Genomic DNA, 17,486 nt, shown 5'->3' on the forward strand with positions numbered 1-17,486 from the left:
AAATCTTAACAAAAGCTTCCTCTTATTAAGCAATTATATAATAATTGTATACTCTAGGGAAACTTTAATAACATCTTGCCATAGGAGCATGGAGTTAAGTATTCTGCCCGTAGTATTCTCAACTACAAGTTATAGCTCTGTTTTCACTTGCCTTATTAGGAAATTGGTCCAAATTCCTAGGAATGCTTTTTATTTGGTTATTTTAGGAACAAAAGCTAAAGACTTTGTTACAGGCAGCCAAGTTCTTTCTTTGTCTTAAAGAATTCTTTCAAGCATTTGGTAAGGCCCAAACCACATGAATGATATTCTGAGCACAGCCAGTAAGTCAACTCATGTTTTCAGCACGTACAAAATACTTTGTTCACTAAAGCAATGTTTTCCTTTCTCAGGGCTAAATGTCAATGCACAGGTAATCCCCGAGTTGTATGTGCCCAATTTATGCACTGATTCCTATAGACAAACTCGATCGGTGTGTCCCTAAGAACTCCTTCCCTTCCTAACACCACTGTTTCAAGGCTTTCATCATACTTCCTCAGGGGTAGTCCAGGAAACAGTGTCAAGGAAACAAGGAAAGGAGAGAGGGAAGGGTGGTGAAGGGAATACTCCCATAATCTCTTTAGTCCTTTAGCATTATTTTCAACACCACCTTCTTCCCCTATTCCATCTCCTCCTTCCATCCATAGACATTCTTTCGTCTCTTACATCCTTTAGCTCTTTTTTCAACAACAGATTCTTCCCCAACTCTATCTTTTCTTCCATCCACAGGTTTCTTCCTACTTTTCATTCTAAAATTCCCAGTTCCTCTGAAAGAAATACTTGAGGCAGATTCTCTCATTAAATGTAGACAAATCCTAATCCATTTCTTTGTCTCCAAAGATCCACAAATGGCACCTACGTTTGACTTTTTCCTTTCCCTAGGGATTGTGAGAAAAAAGGAAAGGGTGGTGAGGCCTTGAACAAGAGGGAAGTCTTTTACTCCTTAGTTTATTTGATCCAGCACAACAAAAATCTAGGAGACACCGAAGAATGATACCCTTGTTTCAAGGAGAGAAGAGGTATTATTGTACTCTTCCAAAACAAACCACAGAATAAAGAAAACTACAGCTGAAGTCAACAGAGAGTGGTAGGTAACAGAATGCAAACAATTAAGTCGGTCTCCTACATCTGAAGGGATGAAATGAAGGGAGTGATGCACAGAGCTGCTAAGGACAAAGAGGCATCCACAGGATTTAAAATGGCAAGACGAACTGCCCCTCACCCCCTGTTCTTACCTCATCCCTCACACCGCACCACCATATTTGACCTGTCAGAAATAAGTGAGAAGCCAGAGAAATCCCCCATCCCACTCTGAGAGATGGAATTAAAGATGGACTATTTGTGAATCTTTTTTCTTATCCTATGATATTCTGGCCAAAAAAGAAAAAAAATATAAGGAAGTAGAGTTGCTCAGAGCAATCTTTACTGACATATTTTGACATCTCCAAATGCAAAAGTTCATCTGTCACAGAAGCACTGTCATGTATGATGTTCAGGTCCAGAATATTATTAACATAAAACTCTACTTCAGGATTTCCTCTGGAATTTGTGAAGCATGCTATCTATATTTCTGCCACCAAACACTTACCCAATCACCTATACTCAGAAGCTTGCTATTATTTTTCATTTTTTGAAAACTCAGGGGCGGCTAAGTGGCACAGTGAATAGATCACCGGCCCTGGAGTCAGGAGGTCCTGAGTTCAAATCCAACCTCAGATACTTAACACAAAAACTAGCCATGTGACCTTGGGCAAGTCACTTAACCCCAACTGCCTTCCAAAAAGCAAAAAAAAAAAAAAATTAGAAATTATCTAGAAAACTCAGTACCATCTTTCAATTTTTGCCTTTTTTTTCTTTCCCCCTTCCTTTCCACCAGGTAAATAGGTTGTCAGACCCTCTTGAATCCAGCCCTAGTCCCTATTATTCCCACTGTCACTTCCTAGTAGAGCCTTCATTACCACCTGCCCAGCTTGATTACAAGACGTTTTTAATTAATTGTTCGTCCCTCTGCACAGATACGGTCACCATTCTACTAAAATCTCTTCCATTGGAACCAACAGGGATGTTCAGTGAGTTCATATTCATGGACTGCTTTGGAATTCACAAGGTCATCCACTATCTGGCACCACATTTTACTGGTTTAAAAACAGAACAGATTACCGATGGAACTGATTATGTAAATAAAATCCAGGCAACAGAACACAGTAGCATAATGTCTGATAAGCCCAAGGACCCCAACTGCTGGGGGTAAGACCTCCCTGTCTGACAAAAACTGATGGGAAAATTGGAAAGAAATGAAGCTTAGACAAACCTTTTACACCCTATGCAACAATAAGCTACAAAAAGGGTCATTTCTTGACTTGTGTGATTATCAATCCTCAACAAATTAAATGAGAGAGGCACCATCTTTCCAGTCTCCCAGATTTCTAACCTCAGCATCGTCCTTGATTACTGACGGCCAAATCTTGTTATTTCTACTGCAAGGAAATCCCTCCTATCCAGTTCTTTCTCTCCCACCACCTACACTCAGGTATTCATCAGCTCTTGCACAAATTACCCCACAGCCTCCTAAACTGGTCTCCCTACCTCAAATCTCTGATCAGTCTAGTTCATCCTATTCATTCTGCCAAATTTGACCAGACCAGACCACAACTAAATCAATCAACTCCATTCCCTACTGCCTCCAAGATCAAATAGAAATACCTCTGTTAAGCTTTTAAAACCCTTTGAAACCTGACCCCAACCTACCTTTCCAGTCTCACTGGATATCACTCCCCTTGCTACACTCTACTATTCAGTCAAATTAGCCTTTCCTACCTTCCTCACAAAGGACATTCCCTCCCATTTCCAGGGCCCTAAATTCAATGTATTTTAAAAAAAATCTATACATTTATAACTTCAGAGTTTAATATACAATTTACTTTTCCTGCTCATTGTAAAGCAAAATGTTTATATTTATTGACATTTGTCAAATTCACAAGAAAACCTTTTTTTTTTTTTAAGACAGATCAGCAGGGGGAACAGTCAATGACAAAAGATGAGAAGAAAGATGTCTAATCTAAGGGGAGATGTAACCCACACCACGCTGATTAGCTGAATGAATACTCTCCTCTAAACATTTAGTTTCTGTTATTCTACTTTCAGTCATCTCAGGCCAAGGAGACCAAAGCAACAGGTCCCCATCAACTCATTTAATTATTTAAAATTTGCATTAAGTATAGGCCAATGAAAAGCAGATGATTTTTCATTCTGCTGGGGTTTTAACAGTTATTTTTTTAAGTAGGTTAACCTAAAAATTTACCAGTGCTTTTAAATTCTAGTTTAACTCCCCTTGAGTTCAAAGGCATATGCCTCCAGCTGCTGTTAATAATTCTTTAAGGAAAGGTACTAGGGACGAAAAGACTGCATAAGAAAAGGAAGGAATACCCAGACAGAATTCATATACCAGTTTTTGCAGTAACAGCATCATAGGTAATATTTTTTTTTAAGTTTGCCTCACTACTATGCTCATCAAAAGGAAAACACTGCGTTCACTGAGGATTTTTTTTCTTTTTAAAGAAAATTCTAAAATAGAAACAAATACAAAAATTTAAGAGTTCAAGAGTTTAGATAATCATTTGAAAATGCTGTAGAAACTACTTGGGTATTTACAGAGGATATTAATACAACAGGTGGCAGGTGATTGGACTTCCACATCTGAAAAAGTATATGATGCTATCAATTCCCTATCTTACAATGTGTTTTTTTTTAAATGGGTTACTTATTTACAAACTGCAACCTGTTTTGCTATGTATCATAATACCAGCTATCATTTACATAGTGATTCATTACATTTTTTTTATCCTTAGGACAACCCTGGGAGGTAGGTATTTTTATTTCCATTTTACAGGTGAGGAAACTGAAGCTAACAGAAACTGGGTGACTTGGCCAGGGTCACACAGCTAGGGGAATTCAGGCCTTCCTGATTCCAGGTCTATCTGCTGTACCACTTAGGCTATGAAATATTATAAATTTTATATTATTATATATTATAAATTTATTATAAACTAATTGGGCTTCACAACCACACAATTATATAAGCTGAAATACCGACAGGTGGCAGAGTGGACAGAGTGCTAAGGCCTGGAGTCAAGAAGCCCTGAGTTCAAATCAGACCTCAGACATTTATTAGCTGTGTGACCCTGGGCAAGTCACTTAACCAGTATGCCTCCCTTTCCTCATCTGTAAAATGAACTGGAGAAGGAAATGGCAAACTTTGCCAAGCATCTCAGCAAGCATCTTTGCCAAGAAAACCCCAAATGAGGTCATGAAGAGTTGGACAAGAATGAAACAAGAGTTTAAACAAGTTAAAATACCATATATTTTCCATTTACAAAATATAGTAGTAAGGAGGAAATGCTATTATTCTATGCTGATATTATTTCAGCAATTTCTCATGAACAGATCAGCAATATCATTGATGTGGTCACAGTCACTCCATCAGTGCAGATTGCAACCCATTCACACCCCATAGTGTGGGCAATTTCAACTTCATCACAGGCCAAAGAGCCTGGGACCTTATAAAAAACATTTAAAAATGTTTTCTTTTTAAAAACAAATTTTATACAATAGCACTTCAGTTTCACACATAACCCTCTTTTTCTGGTCTTTGTAAATGGGTGTTTGTGCTTGTTGACATCCATCATTGAAAACATTTTTTTTTTCCTATAGCAAAATTCAAACTTGGAACTGAGGATGTAGTGAATATTCTCCTCTTTGACAAAGCTGGTGGGGGACAGGGAGGCAGATCTTTCCTCCCTGCCCCTGCTTCAGCAGTGTTCCTCACATCAGTGAAGAAAAGTCAATCTCCCCTATCTCCGACAAGATGACCAGTCATGTGTAAAGGTCAGCCAAAAGCCATGTGCTCACATCTCTCTGCTTGCCTATTCCTGTTCAGCTGTGCTATGACACATTAGTATTAAATCCAGCACATCATTACGTGAGAATCAGGCAGCCATACCCTTGACAGGACCTCTAGGGCTGTCCCCAAGCCCCCGGCCACCCACCAAAGCAAACTTCCTCTCTTAGCTCATGTCTTCCTCCTCCTTTCCCAGTCACTAATCTATTTAACAAGTGAACCTTATGCTATATGATTCAAATTTGAATTTACTCTTTAAGAGATGTGGGAATATTTATGGTATTCACTAATTTAATTAGATTTTTGGTTACCAGAATAATGTCAAATTGTACCACAGGGAGGGTTTTCTTTTTTACTTTAAAACACAACTGAGGATATGCAATTATGATACTTATAAAATTTTTGAAATTTATTACACATGGGTAAGATATTAGTTGATATCATGTAAGTAGAGATTTGGGTCCCGAGGATCCAGGATGCCGGCATTTTTTCCCTATCTCAGATTTTGCTCTAAGACACCATCCCAAGATACAGTTAACTGCTCATAAGATTCACAGGGCTCTAGGCCATCAGTCATGAATTTAGTGACTGAAGGAAACTCAGAGATCATTAAATCCAACCCCTTCATTTTACAGATAAGGAAACTGAGGTTCACATTTGTAAAGCGACTTAAGTTCACAAAGGATACTACATGCCAGAGTTGGGATCTGAACACAAGGGCCTCGTCCTATAAATCATTCCACTTTATATCTTTAATTATTTTCATTATCTTTTTCCCTAAACTTTACCCTCCTCCAGCCCTCCCTATTATTGTAGAGAATACAATTCCCTATTGTAGACATAAAGAACACAATCCTCCCAGTTCCTCAGGTTCACAACTATCCTTCACACCTCACTGTCACCCTCCACATACCCAATCTGTCACCAACGCGTACCCTTATCAACTTCGGAACGTCTCTAGTATGCCCCACCCCTTCTTCTCTCTGAACGCTGCCATCACTCAGGGACAGGTCCTCATCATCTCATGCCTGGAATATTTAATAGCCTTCTGGGGGTTTGCCAGCCTCAAGCGTCCTTCAACAACAATCTATCCTCCATTCAGTAACCAAAGCAATTTTTCCAAAGCACAGGCCCAAACACACACACGTGTGTGTGTGTGTGTTTTGTTTGTGTGTAAATTTCAGTGGCTCCCTATCACCTCCAGCATCAAATACAAAATTCTGTTTCAGTGTACAAGACCCTTCATAATGGACAAGACTGCCCTTTACTTCTAACAGTATCCCCAGGGCTTAATACAGTGCCTGGCTGAGAAAGCACTGAATAAGTGTTTAGTGACTAACTCTAAAGCTTAAGATAAATAAAGTATATCAACATCTACATTTAAACTTATAAGTCTATCTAAAAACCTTTTTTAAGTTTTCAATACGATATTATATCCATGTTTAATAAATGACTGTTAGAAGAAAATGTACCTTTCATCCTTTTATTTTCCAACATTCCATATACAATAATAAGCAATAAAATTGCCAAGTTACCATATGATGGCTCATATCCAAAAAATAAGGAACATAAAATCAATTTTTAGAATCAAAAGGAATATATCTAAAGGTCAAAGATGCACACTACTGGTATGCGTCCTTAAGTATTAGCCTAGTATTTAAAGTAATACACAAGTAAGTTTAGGTTCTATTAGCTAATGGAGCAAAGTAAAGTGGGTATCATCCCAAAAGCAGACAATTTGAACTTAAAAAAAAATCACTTTAGACAAGGCCACACTGAGGACCTTTGTCAGAGCCATAAAGCTGTTCACCTTCAATATTCAATATTCCAAAACAATGGAAATTCATGAAAACCATGTGAAATAAATATTTTAAGAATTGTTATCTCCATTTTACAGATGAAGAAACCATTTTAAGTATCGAGAAGAGGCAGAATTGGAAACCAGGCCTCTCCTGATTAATTCCCACATGCTTCCCACTCCATATTCTTTGTTTCCCCTTTCTTTCTTCTTACTCTTCTGAAATTGTTCTCAAAAAGGCGTAGAAGATTTCGTACAAGAATCTGGGTTAGGAAAACTGGATCAGAATCCTGTCTCTGCTACTTACTACCTGTGAAGACTAAAGCCACTTAACCTCTTGAGCCTCAGTTTTCTCCTATGCACAATTAGTCATGTCCAAGGATCTTTCCAGCTCTAAGTGGCTGATCATTTCCTAAAGAGCTAAATTTCCTGGCCTTTTTCTAGGCCCCATTCTTCTGGACCTTCTGTTGCATGACAGTGCTGACCATGCCTCATTCTTTACACTCACTGCATTCTGTGATACTATGCAATCCCAGTTCTCTTCTAATTCTGTCCCCTTCACTCAATTCCTATTTATCTTCCCCTCTTCCTAGATGTGAGCATTGCCCAAAGTTGTTGTCTGGCTTTTCTCTTCCCTTGCAGGGCTTAAACATTTCCATGGCTCCCACTAACATCTCCAAGCTATCCCTAGTAGCAGACAAATCTAAATCCTCTTTTACGTTACAGTCGTTCAAATATTCAAAGACAGTTCATGTTCCAACGCCCTCCCTTTCCTTCCAAGTCTTCTTTTCTAAGCTAACCTTATCTAGTAAAATCATCAACCAATCCTTGAATGATATGGTTTCCCAGTCATCTTGTCACAGTCATCTCACAAGCTCAGGGGGAAAAAAACAGGATGATCTAGATGTGGTCCAATTAGTACTGAATGAATACAAGAGCAGAGTGGAACTATTTGGACTCCATACTTCTATTAACTCGGCCTAAAATTACATCAGATCTTCCCTCTACCACATTATGCTGCCAATTCAAATTGAGTGTACAATTCATTATAACTCCCAGATCTAGTAGCGTTTAGTTTGACTAAAGAGACCTTACCATAGCAGTAATTCTAAATTAAACATTTACCTGTACATTAAGGTTTATGTCTTTTTGTCTAGTCCAAGTACATCTGTTATGTGCCCCCAAACACCTATAACTGATCCATATCCCACTTATGTGCCACCACATTCAGCTTGATACTGTAATTAATTGTGAACATGTTTCCAACACTAATCATGTTTCTAGATAGCAGTCCAAATTTTCTTCATTTTGTAACCCCCATCATGACTAGGTCAATGTCTTGCACATGGTAGATGGTGGACCCCTTCCTTGTCATTGGTGAAGTGCTGGTGCTATGCTGTACAGGGTTATCCAAGACAAAGTAGAAGTTCTTTAAAAAAGTGATGAAATGGCAAATCACTCCAGCATCTTTGCCAAGAAAAGTCCCTGGATCAGAAGGACCTGACATGCTATGGTCCACAAGGTCAAAAAGAGTCAAACACAGCTTAAAACAACAAAACAAATAACTCACTTCTGTTCCCTTGACATCAAGCCCACCAGGGTCCAATTCTAATTTAAGCTCTTTTCCACCCCCTATCCCAAGTGACCTTCATTCACTAGGACCTACCCAAATCTCACTCCTTACGCCAAGAACAGAACTGTCACCTCCGCTATAATTACCACCATCTCTTCCTAATGGAAACAAAACCAAGCCTCGCTAGCAGCAAGAACTTCATATGACTCACAACGAATTAGCTAAATTAAATAGCCAACGGGGAACATTGGGTTAAGCAGGAAAACTAGGGTTAGAAAACAGGGGAGAATGGTTTAAGTAAATGAAGTAGGAATTGAATGAGAGGAAGGTGAAAGTGAGAGTAAAAGAGGTAGAAACAATGAAGAGATAATGTACATAAAAGTAAGTGAAGTTCATTTAAATGTTGCTAATATAATCTAATAAATGACTGACATTTTTAAGTGATTTAAAAGTTTGAAAAATATTGGATAAGCATTATCTCCTTTGATCCCAATTAACAATCATGTAAGAAAGATGCTACATTTTACAAATGAGAAAACAGAGGTCAAAAGACTAAGTGATTTATCACAGAAGTAGAGTCAGAGGTATGATCTGAACCCTGAAATTCCTAACTCTATGGAGAATACCATATCCACCACTATTCTGCACTGCCTCGTTAAAATAATTAGTTCTTTGATTAAAAGGGCATTCTTATAAGGGATGCTCTTTCTCAATGTCAAACTAAGGGGGGGGGGGGGTCCTATTACACTGGTAACGAGTTTGAGACAAGCATTCTAGAATTTGTTGTTCAGAGGGACAAGTGTCCTCTCCACCCTAAGAGAGATGTGGCCACCATGATCTTTGAGCCAAGAGTTAAGCCTTGACTTAAGCTCTTCCAATTTGAAAAAGGGACAGACAGTCTTCAGGATAGCAGAATGAAAGAAAGGAATTGGACTCTCGCACAGACTTGTGTTCCCAAGTCCCCCTCCCCAGTAAGAGGGAACACTTGTCCCCCCAAGCTACAGATCCCAGAATGCCAGTCAGTTCTCAAACTGCTTTGGATTCTGAAATGTTTTCTTTTTAGTCATTTTCTTTGAATGTGCACATTTTGGCTGGGGACAACTTTGTGCAATCTCTCTCTGCCTCAATACCTCGTTTGTTTGTTTTTTTAATATTTTTTTTTTTAAGCAATTGGGGTTAAGTAACTTGCTCAAGGTTACACGGCCAGGTGTTTCTGGGTAGGTGCTAAGTGTCTGAGCCCGGGATTCGATCTCCAGGTCTTCTCAACACTGGAGCCAGTGCTCTTACTCGCTGTGCTACCTGGCCGCCCCAAAACCTCGTTTGTTAAATGGCATTAACAGTATGTATCTTTTCAGGATGGCTAAAGGATTTAATTAATTAATATATATAAAGCACTTTGCAAACCTTAAAAATACCATATCCTAACCCCCCTCCCTTCCTTACTCCCACCAAAGAAGTCAGTATCATTTATTAAAAGTTAACAGGTTAAAAAAACAAAACACTTTTAAGTTATAACTTCAAAACAAAAGTTTATCAGCTGACAAACAGTAAGCACCCAACTGCTGAAAATTCGACATCACCTTTTATTTCTCAGTCAACCACAATGACAAAGACTTTAAAATCCTGTGATTACCCAAACAAACCTTTAAAAAGCTCAGGACTAGAGCTGGCCATTTAGACTAACCCCCTTATGTTTAAAGATAAGGAAATTGCACACTCATGTAAAATAAATAACTTGCCCAGACACAGGCAGTGTCCAAGATAGAATTTGAACTCACATCCTCCGCTTCCAAAAGCAGAAGTTTTTCTACTATGCCACAACGCACCTTCCCAATAGGTTTTTGGGGGTGGGGGGAAGGGGGGAGTGAGGCAGGCAGGACAGACCTGATCCTGCAAACCTTCTCCACCAATGCTTCTCATTTCCGGCTTCCCTTCCCCCATAACTATATGTACACACATAAACACACTTCTTGCTGTTGTTGGCACACTTCTTGTAATTGTTGTCAAGTTGTTTCAATCATGTCTGAATTTTTGTGATCCCCATTTCGGATTTTCTTGGCAAAGAAAAACAAATTTTTTACATGACTTGCCCCAGGTCACAGAGCTATTTATTATCTGAAGCTGGATTTGAACTCAGATTTTCCTGACTCCAGGCCCAGCTCTCTATCCACTGCACCACCTAGCTGTCCCACTTTTTCTTGTACTATCTTTTTTATTCTGAAAACCTGAAATATTTCCCCTTAAGGTATCTCAGCAAAGTCTGTCCTTCAAAGGTAAAGGGGTAAAAAAGAAGCCCGTTTTAAACTCTCGATCTAAAAAGGGTCTCGGGAAAAACTCTGAGTAGGCAAAGTGTGTTCTCTGGAACCACCTGAGAACATTTCCTTTTCTTCTTTCTCTTCCCCCTTCATAGTTCTCTCCCAATGCACAGTGCTTTGCTTGCTCTCCATTTTAGCTTCTCAGGTAAGTATGCTAAGCTGAACAGTGTTGGGAGAAATCACCAATCCCCTGCAAATTTATGTTATCTTATCTCGACTAAGACTCACAGCAGCACGGCAATCCTTTTACTCTTCCATAATTGATTCTCTATCCCCTTCCCTGGAGAGCTGGTTCCCAATCTTCTCTTCTTTCCTCAAGCTTCCCATACCACTCCCCCCCCCATAATAAAGGCCATTTGCCCTAAGCTCCCTAGACAGCATGCCCCTATTCTCTCCTCCTTTAATCAAGCTGGATGAAGAAGGTGATTCTGTCCTGTAAGTGTACCTCTGATTTCCATCACCTCCCATGGGGGTGAAGGCAGATGGCCACCACCGTAATTTAGACCCACATTTCCTCTTGCCTGGACTACATCATCATAATGTCCCATAAATCCAATAGTGAGTGTCCTAATGTTTTCCCGCCTCAAGATTCCCTACTCTCAGATCCATTGGGTTGTCAAGGTGGTATTCTAAAGAAACAGGTCTAACCAGGTCACTAAACTCTTAATTCAATACACTTCAGTGGCCTGTTGCCTCTAGGATCAAATACAAAAACTGGTATCCAACATTTAAAACTCTTCACATTACCCCCTTTGTGTACCCTATGGACAAGCCATTCCATCATTCTTCCAGTTACTAACAAAGGATACTTCAACTTGAGTCTTCATACCTTTGCACAAGCTACCCTTCATGCCAGAGAAGCCGGAACTTGGGATTGTCTTTCCTAAAAAATTCCTTGTATATATTTTTATATCCTTATAGCAGCTCCCCAATAGAATATTAAAAAGTTCCTTGAAGGCAGGGAGAGTTTCATTTTTATCTTTGCACCTCCACATTGTGCCTACCACAATCTCTGCCATATATTAGGGGCTTAATAAATGCTTACTGATTAATTGACAGAGTTATGAATTACTAATAAGATTTGATGTGTTACCTCTTTCCAGGAGGATATGCATTTTTAACCTGGTCAAAGACAGATGCCAAAGGAATGAATGAGTCTTTAATTGTGAAATTTCAGACATCAATCAGCATGTCTCAGAGGAGAGAGATATTTGGGAAGTTGGAGGAAGGAGACCACAGGGGCCTTCCTGAGATGGCTCAAATAAAACACAAGTGCCCCTACAAACAGCTGGGTGAGGCCCGGCACAGGAAACTGGGCCTGGAATCAGGAAGACCCAAATTCAAATCTGACCTCAGACCTTACCCTTACTGTGACCCTGCGGCAAGGCACTTAACCCATTTGCCTCACTTGCCTCAACTGTAAAACGGAGATGATAACAACACCTACCTCTGAAGGTAGTTCTGAGTATCAAATAAAATGTTTGGAAAGTGTTCAGTCACCTACATCTCCTCCACAGTTATAGACTTACATAATATTGGCCATTATTAATGTCCAAAACATCTACTCAGAAACCTTATTTGCAAAAGCCTTCAGTAATATGCAATGTTAAATGACTCTTTGAGAGTCATTTTTTAAAAAGATCTATACCCAGAAGAAATGTACTTTTTTACTCATTTATATTTTTCTGAGTGCAGAAATATTTCATATTACTTAAGGAAAAACAGATTTCCCATTGTTTTCAATATTCTCATTTGAAAACATTAGAGATTTATTGACTATGCATTCATAACAAGCATAAATTCTTAATTTCCTTTCTCCGTTACAAACAGCTAAATGAAGGAAGCAATGGAGTTACATTGGTCATAAATGGCACAAGTTGTCAAATTCTTTTAAATTTTCCTTTAAGTATAGTTAGCTTGTAATAAATGCTAGTTGACTCTACATACATTTTTTACTCTTGATGCTTGTCAAAAAGGGGGAGAAGGGAAATAAAGTAATTAGTGAATCCCTATGTTAAATGGCAATTTAACACTGAAGTAAGACTCAGCTGGGGCTTAGAGCTGGAAAGGACCTTCGAACTCCTCATCTTATAATAACTGCTGTTTGTCCTTCATTCTTGAAGAGGACCATGACACTAGGGAGATGATGCCATGACATGCCAGTGAACTGGCTGTGATTGAGGGCTATGTGAAGTCACCAGCCTTACTTTCTCCTCCAGAGTCATCTGGGTCTCGCGGCAAGATATAGTTCAGAAGGACTGGAGATGGCCCAGGATGCAGCCAGGCCTTTTCAAGCTAAGGTCCTTAAGAGGTGGAAACTAATACTTATTTGCCCAGGGCCAACCCAAGTAGTAACAAAGGTAAATTTGAACCCGGGTCATCTGACTTGAGATCCAATCCTCTTAAGGCAGGAAGAGTAAGTGGCTAATTCCACTGGACAGAGAGGAATGACGAGTGGACAGACTATCAAGCCCAAAACACCTCAGAGGAAGTACATAGGCAACATGAGGAGATTGTTTCTTTTAGTGCTTAAGAAGTCCCTATTAAAATGCAGCTACTGCTGAGGAAATATAATGCTTTTAATCAGATAATATCTCATCAGGGATTAGTTAACAGTCAGTTGAGAGAAATGTTACTGATTAAAAGGGGTTCAAGCAGTTATTTTGCTAGTTATCAAAGTTATTTTACTAGTTGTTTTTTTTTTTAATTTCCTAGGAAAATCTAAGAAAAGAGAAATCTGCTTAATAGTACTCTCACTTTATCAAAGGCAAAACTTCAGACTGTCTTCCCTTCACAAATTCTACTCAGGCTGTCCTGGTCCCAAGGAAGCCTCTTATACCATGAAGCCGAGAGATTTCACGTCTCTGTGTTTTCCCCTATTCTGCCTACCCTAAGTTCCTCCCTTACTTTCACCTTCAGCACAGAGTAGCTTGCGGTTCCCCTTCTGCTCTACGTATGATTAATTCCAGTACTAGGCCTTCTGAGGAGGGATACGAGTACTCAGACATGTCAAGAAATGACCCTTTAACTATTTCCTCATTGAGTAAATTTTCTAGGTTTTATCTTGGACTCCTACCCCTACTTAGACTGTGGGTAGATGGCAGATAATAACACTGTTTTCTGGAACTCACCAATCTGAAACTGTCATCTCTGGACTGAAAGTCACACCATGTTCACTCTCTGGCCTGGGCTTTAATTGCATTAGATCATGCATGGCTTTTTTAAGAGCCAATTTTAAAATACCAGAGCACTGGTTCCCAACCATTTTTAGCCAGCGATATCTCTATAAATGTTCAACTGTATGTCCATGATACCCCTAACTCTCAAAAGCTATCCCCCAGTCAAGTCTAAAAGGCAATAAAAAAATGGCTTGGCTTTTCCTCATGCTATCTATGGCAAAATTATGCACAAGCATTTATAAAATACACCTCATTTATGACAGTTTTTCAACCAGTAGAGTAGAAATTTCTGTCATATATGAATTTAAGCTCCTATCCATATCTGCAACTATTATTATCTCATCACCAACCATCATTATCTCCATCAATATAATAATAATTATAATATTATATAATTATATAATAATAATTATTAGTATTATTATAACAAACCTGTAAACAGCTCTAAGGTTTGCAAAGAGCCTTACAAATACTCTCTCCTTTTATCCTCATAACCACCCTAAGAGGTAAATGCTATTATTATGCCCAATTTACAGATAACTTAGGCACAGAAAGGAGAAGTGACTTACATACCCAAGATCACACAACCAGTAATCATTTGAGGTAGAATCTGAACTCAGGTCTTTCTGACTCCAAGTCCAATGCTCCATCCCCCGGGCCACCTACATGCCACCAATTTAAAAGAAAAAAAAAGGTATGCTTCTTCGTCTAATAAGTCATCCAAACCATACCTGAGCAGCGATATTCTTTACAATATCCCTAACAAGCAATTATCCAAACCTCCATTTAAGTACCTTCAGTGACAGGAAACTCACTATACCTCCTAAGTCAGTCCTTTCTACTTCTGGACAGCCTTAATTGTTAGGATGTTTCTATCTTCCCAATTTTTTTTGGGGGGGGGGGGGGTGATCAAGCAGAATTTATCTCAGCTGATCAAACTGATATTGGTATTATTTAAAACAATAAGGGTGAAAAACCATTAAAGAACATTTCTATCTATCAACAGAAAAAGAGAATTCTATTCCTTCCCAAATTCTGCTCACTGTTCTTCGTTCTATGCAGCCAAATAAAACAAGCCTCTCACGATCATTTGATGAGATATCTTTGTCTCTCCCTCTCCCCTCCCCAAATATATAACCTTCTCCCCACTAATCATTCTTTTATCCAAGTCCAGCATGGTTTTGAGACACCTCATCATGGCCTACTTGAACGTATAGGTTATAGCTTGCCAATGGCCTTCCTAAAATATACAACACGGAACTTGAACAACACAGACAACAGTCCAGATGTGGCCTGCCTGGGTTGAAGGACTATCCAGTCTCTTGTCATGGGCACTATGACTCTGCAAACACGGTCTAAGTCTGCATTAGTTTCTTTGGCGTCCACATCATCCAAACTGATGCATCTGGAGCTTTCAGTCAACTAAAATCCCCAGGTCTTTTTAGAAAGTTTGCAGCTCCTAAGATTATAATATAAATTTCAACCTCAGGATTAAAGTTAATGCTCAATTCCTTTCTGATTTCTCTACTTTCCCTGAATGGGAAGGTATCAGGAAAGCACACTATCACAGCATTTCCAAGACAAAGGAGATTCGTTTATTACAAACTACATAGTAGTGTGGGTGGCAAATGATTTTTTTTTCCATTTCTTAAGCTCTTTCTAGGTTCCAAGAACTGTACCAAACTCTGGGAATAGAAATAGAAGCCAGGAATCCAGTCCCTGCGCTCAAGGCGCTTAAATTCTAACAGAGAGAGACAACACCTAGAGAAGCTAGTTGGAGAGGAAAGAAAGTCATGGTGAAGGCAATACTAGAGATGAGGAGAATGGAGGAAGAAGAGCAGGTCTGAATACAAGGGGCAAGATTCTGTAATGGCAAGGTAAGCTGAAATCTCACCAGTCAGAGAGTGCCCAGGGTCCCAGCGAGAAAGAAAAGGAGGTCCGAGTACAAGCAAGCCCCGAGGCTTGGAGAGGGTATGCCTAGCCAGCCTGAAAAAGAGGACAGTTAATACAATAATAGTAATGTTTACATAATGCTTGCTATGTACCATGCACTGTGTTAAGCACTTTACAATCATTCCCCTTGATCTTCCCCTGGAAGGTATTATCTCCATTTTACAGATAAGGAAACTGAGGCAGAAACCTGTGAAGTGACTTATTGGTTTAAAGTAGTTAAAAGTTCTAGTGGAGTTAATTTTTGAATACAAAACTACCGAAGCAGCCACCTTATTTTAGCCATTCTACAAAGTAAATAAAGATATGAAAATAATAAATGAATTCTGAGCCAGTTATCTGAGACTGTTGCAGCAGAGTTGACATTATTCCCTACCTTCCTTTTCCAGTTACTTTGCCCAGGGCTAAGAGGTAACTAACTGGTCTGTCTTCCTTCAGTATCAAAAACAAAACAAACTCAAGGGGCACAAGGTACAAAATGCATCCGGTTTTTAACCACTGATGACATCTCTCACCTTTCTGGTAATAATATCGCCCTGACCAAGCTCCTCACAACCCCCATTCTCACTTCCCAGAAAGAGAAAGATAATACTGGAGTTAAAATTCTCTTCTGGCTGGCTACAGACTTTTACCTTCAGTTTGAACTGTGCTATATTTAAGTTATAGAAAGAAATACATCATTGTAAAATGTATCTTTCACAGCTAATTAATATGATCTCTGTTATAGTAGCAGGTTCCTAGAGATTTAAAGGGCTAAATGGTAATAAACCCAAGGTACATCAAAGAAACCTGTAAGGTCATCTTAGTCAATAAAAACTAATTGCAACAATGACAATGCACCAGGAATGAACTCTTCCCCTCTAGAAACACCTGAAAAGGAGGCAATCATAGCATTCAGTTTCCTGCAATCTGGAAAAATGTACAGAATTTGTATTATATTTATTTTACTTGGTTTTTCCAATACCTCAACTATCCATGTGCAACAAGTCCTGTTCTAGGTCCACAGCTGATCCATTCGGTAAATCCTAGACCAACTGAATTTAATTGACAAAACCAAGGCCAGACTTGCCATTGCAAGTGGGGCATGGAGAGGTCTCTAGTATTCAGCAAAGGAAAAGGGAAAATATAGAAATAACCTGAGCTGATTTTATATCCTTTGCTACCACAAATCCTATAACCTCGTCACCCTGAAACACCGAAATCTTTCCTGCCCCAAGCTTTTCCCAGAACTAGAATCATAATCAAATCCAAACAGCCAAAGCAACTGCCAAAGGAAAGAGTATGTCAATCTATTCCCCCTACCCATGTGACTTTCCAAACCAACATGCCCCATCTGCCACCCCCCCCCATACTATACCCATGGTCTCCTAGCTTAAGAATGTAAGATACTTGAGGGTGGGACTGTCTCACTTTTTACATTTCTATCTCCAGAATTTAGCATGATGTTTCGAGCATAAGAGATGATTTTTCATTCATTCACTGATCCAAATCCCAACAAGCAGGAATGTTAATGAGTAACTCTCTGCACCATGAACATCACGTACTATCATATTACTGCTTGTGGTTCCCTGAACTAGAGGTGAGATTCTCTGGGGCAGAGGCTGGAAGTGTTCTCCTTCTCCACAGGGTCTAGCATAAAGACACAAAAGGGGAGGTTACTCGGTAAACAGTTGTTGTTGAATTAATCAGTGATGTCACTGACAGTCCCCTTTAAGAAAACAATGAAACCACATAAGAA

The 17,486-nt window shown here is 39.2% G+C and overlaps 1 protein-coding gene across 1 annotated transcript in view; it reads right to left on the reverse strand.

The window, feature by feature from the left end:
- Positions 1 to 15,773, reverse strand: part of TBL1X (transducin beta like 1 X-linked) — a 345,971-nt gene extending 330,198 nt beyond the window's left edge. The window contains exon 1 of the mRNA XM_069072808.1: positions 15,693 to 15,773. The gene's annotated coding sequence lies outside the window, so the exon portion shown is untranslated. The remainder of the gene's footprint in view (positions 1 to 15,692) is intronic.
- Positions 15,774 to 17,486: the final 1,713 nt, after the last annotated feature.

The sequence above is a fragment of the Petaurus breviceps genome, unplaced genomic scaffold (assembly GCF_028583685.1).
Source record: "Petaurus breviceps papuanus isolate PSGF00001 unplaced genomic scaffold, PetGlider_PUasm1.0 90849, whole genome shotgun sequence".
NCBI lineage: Eukaryota > Metazoa > Chordata > Mammalia > Diprotodontia > Petauridae > Petaurus > Petaurus breviceps.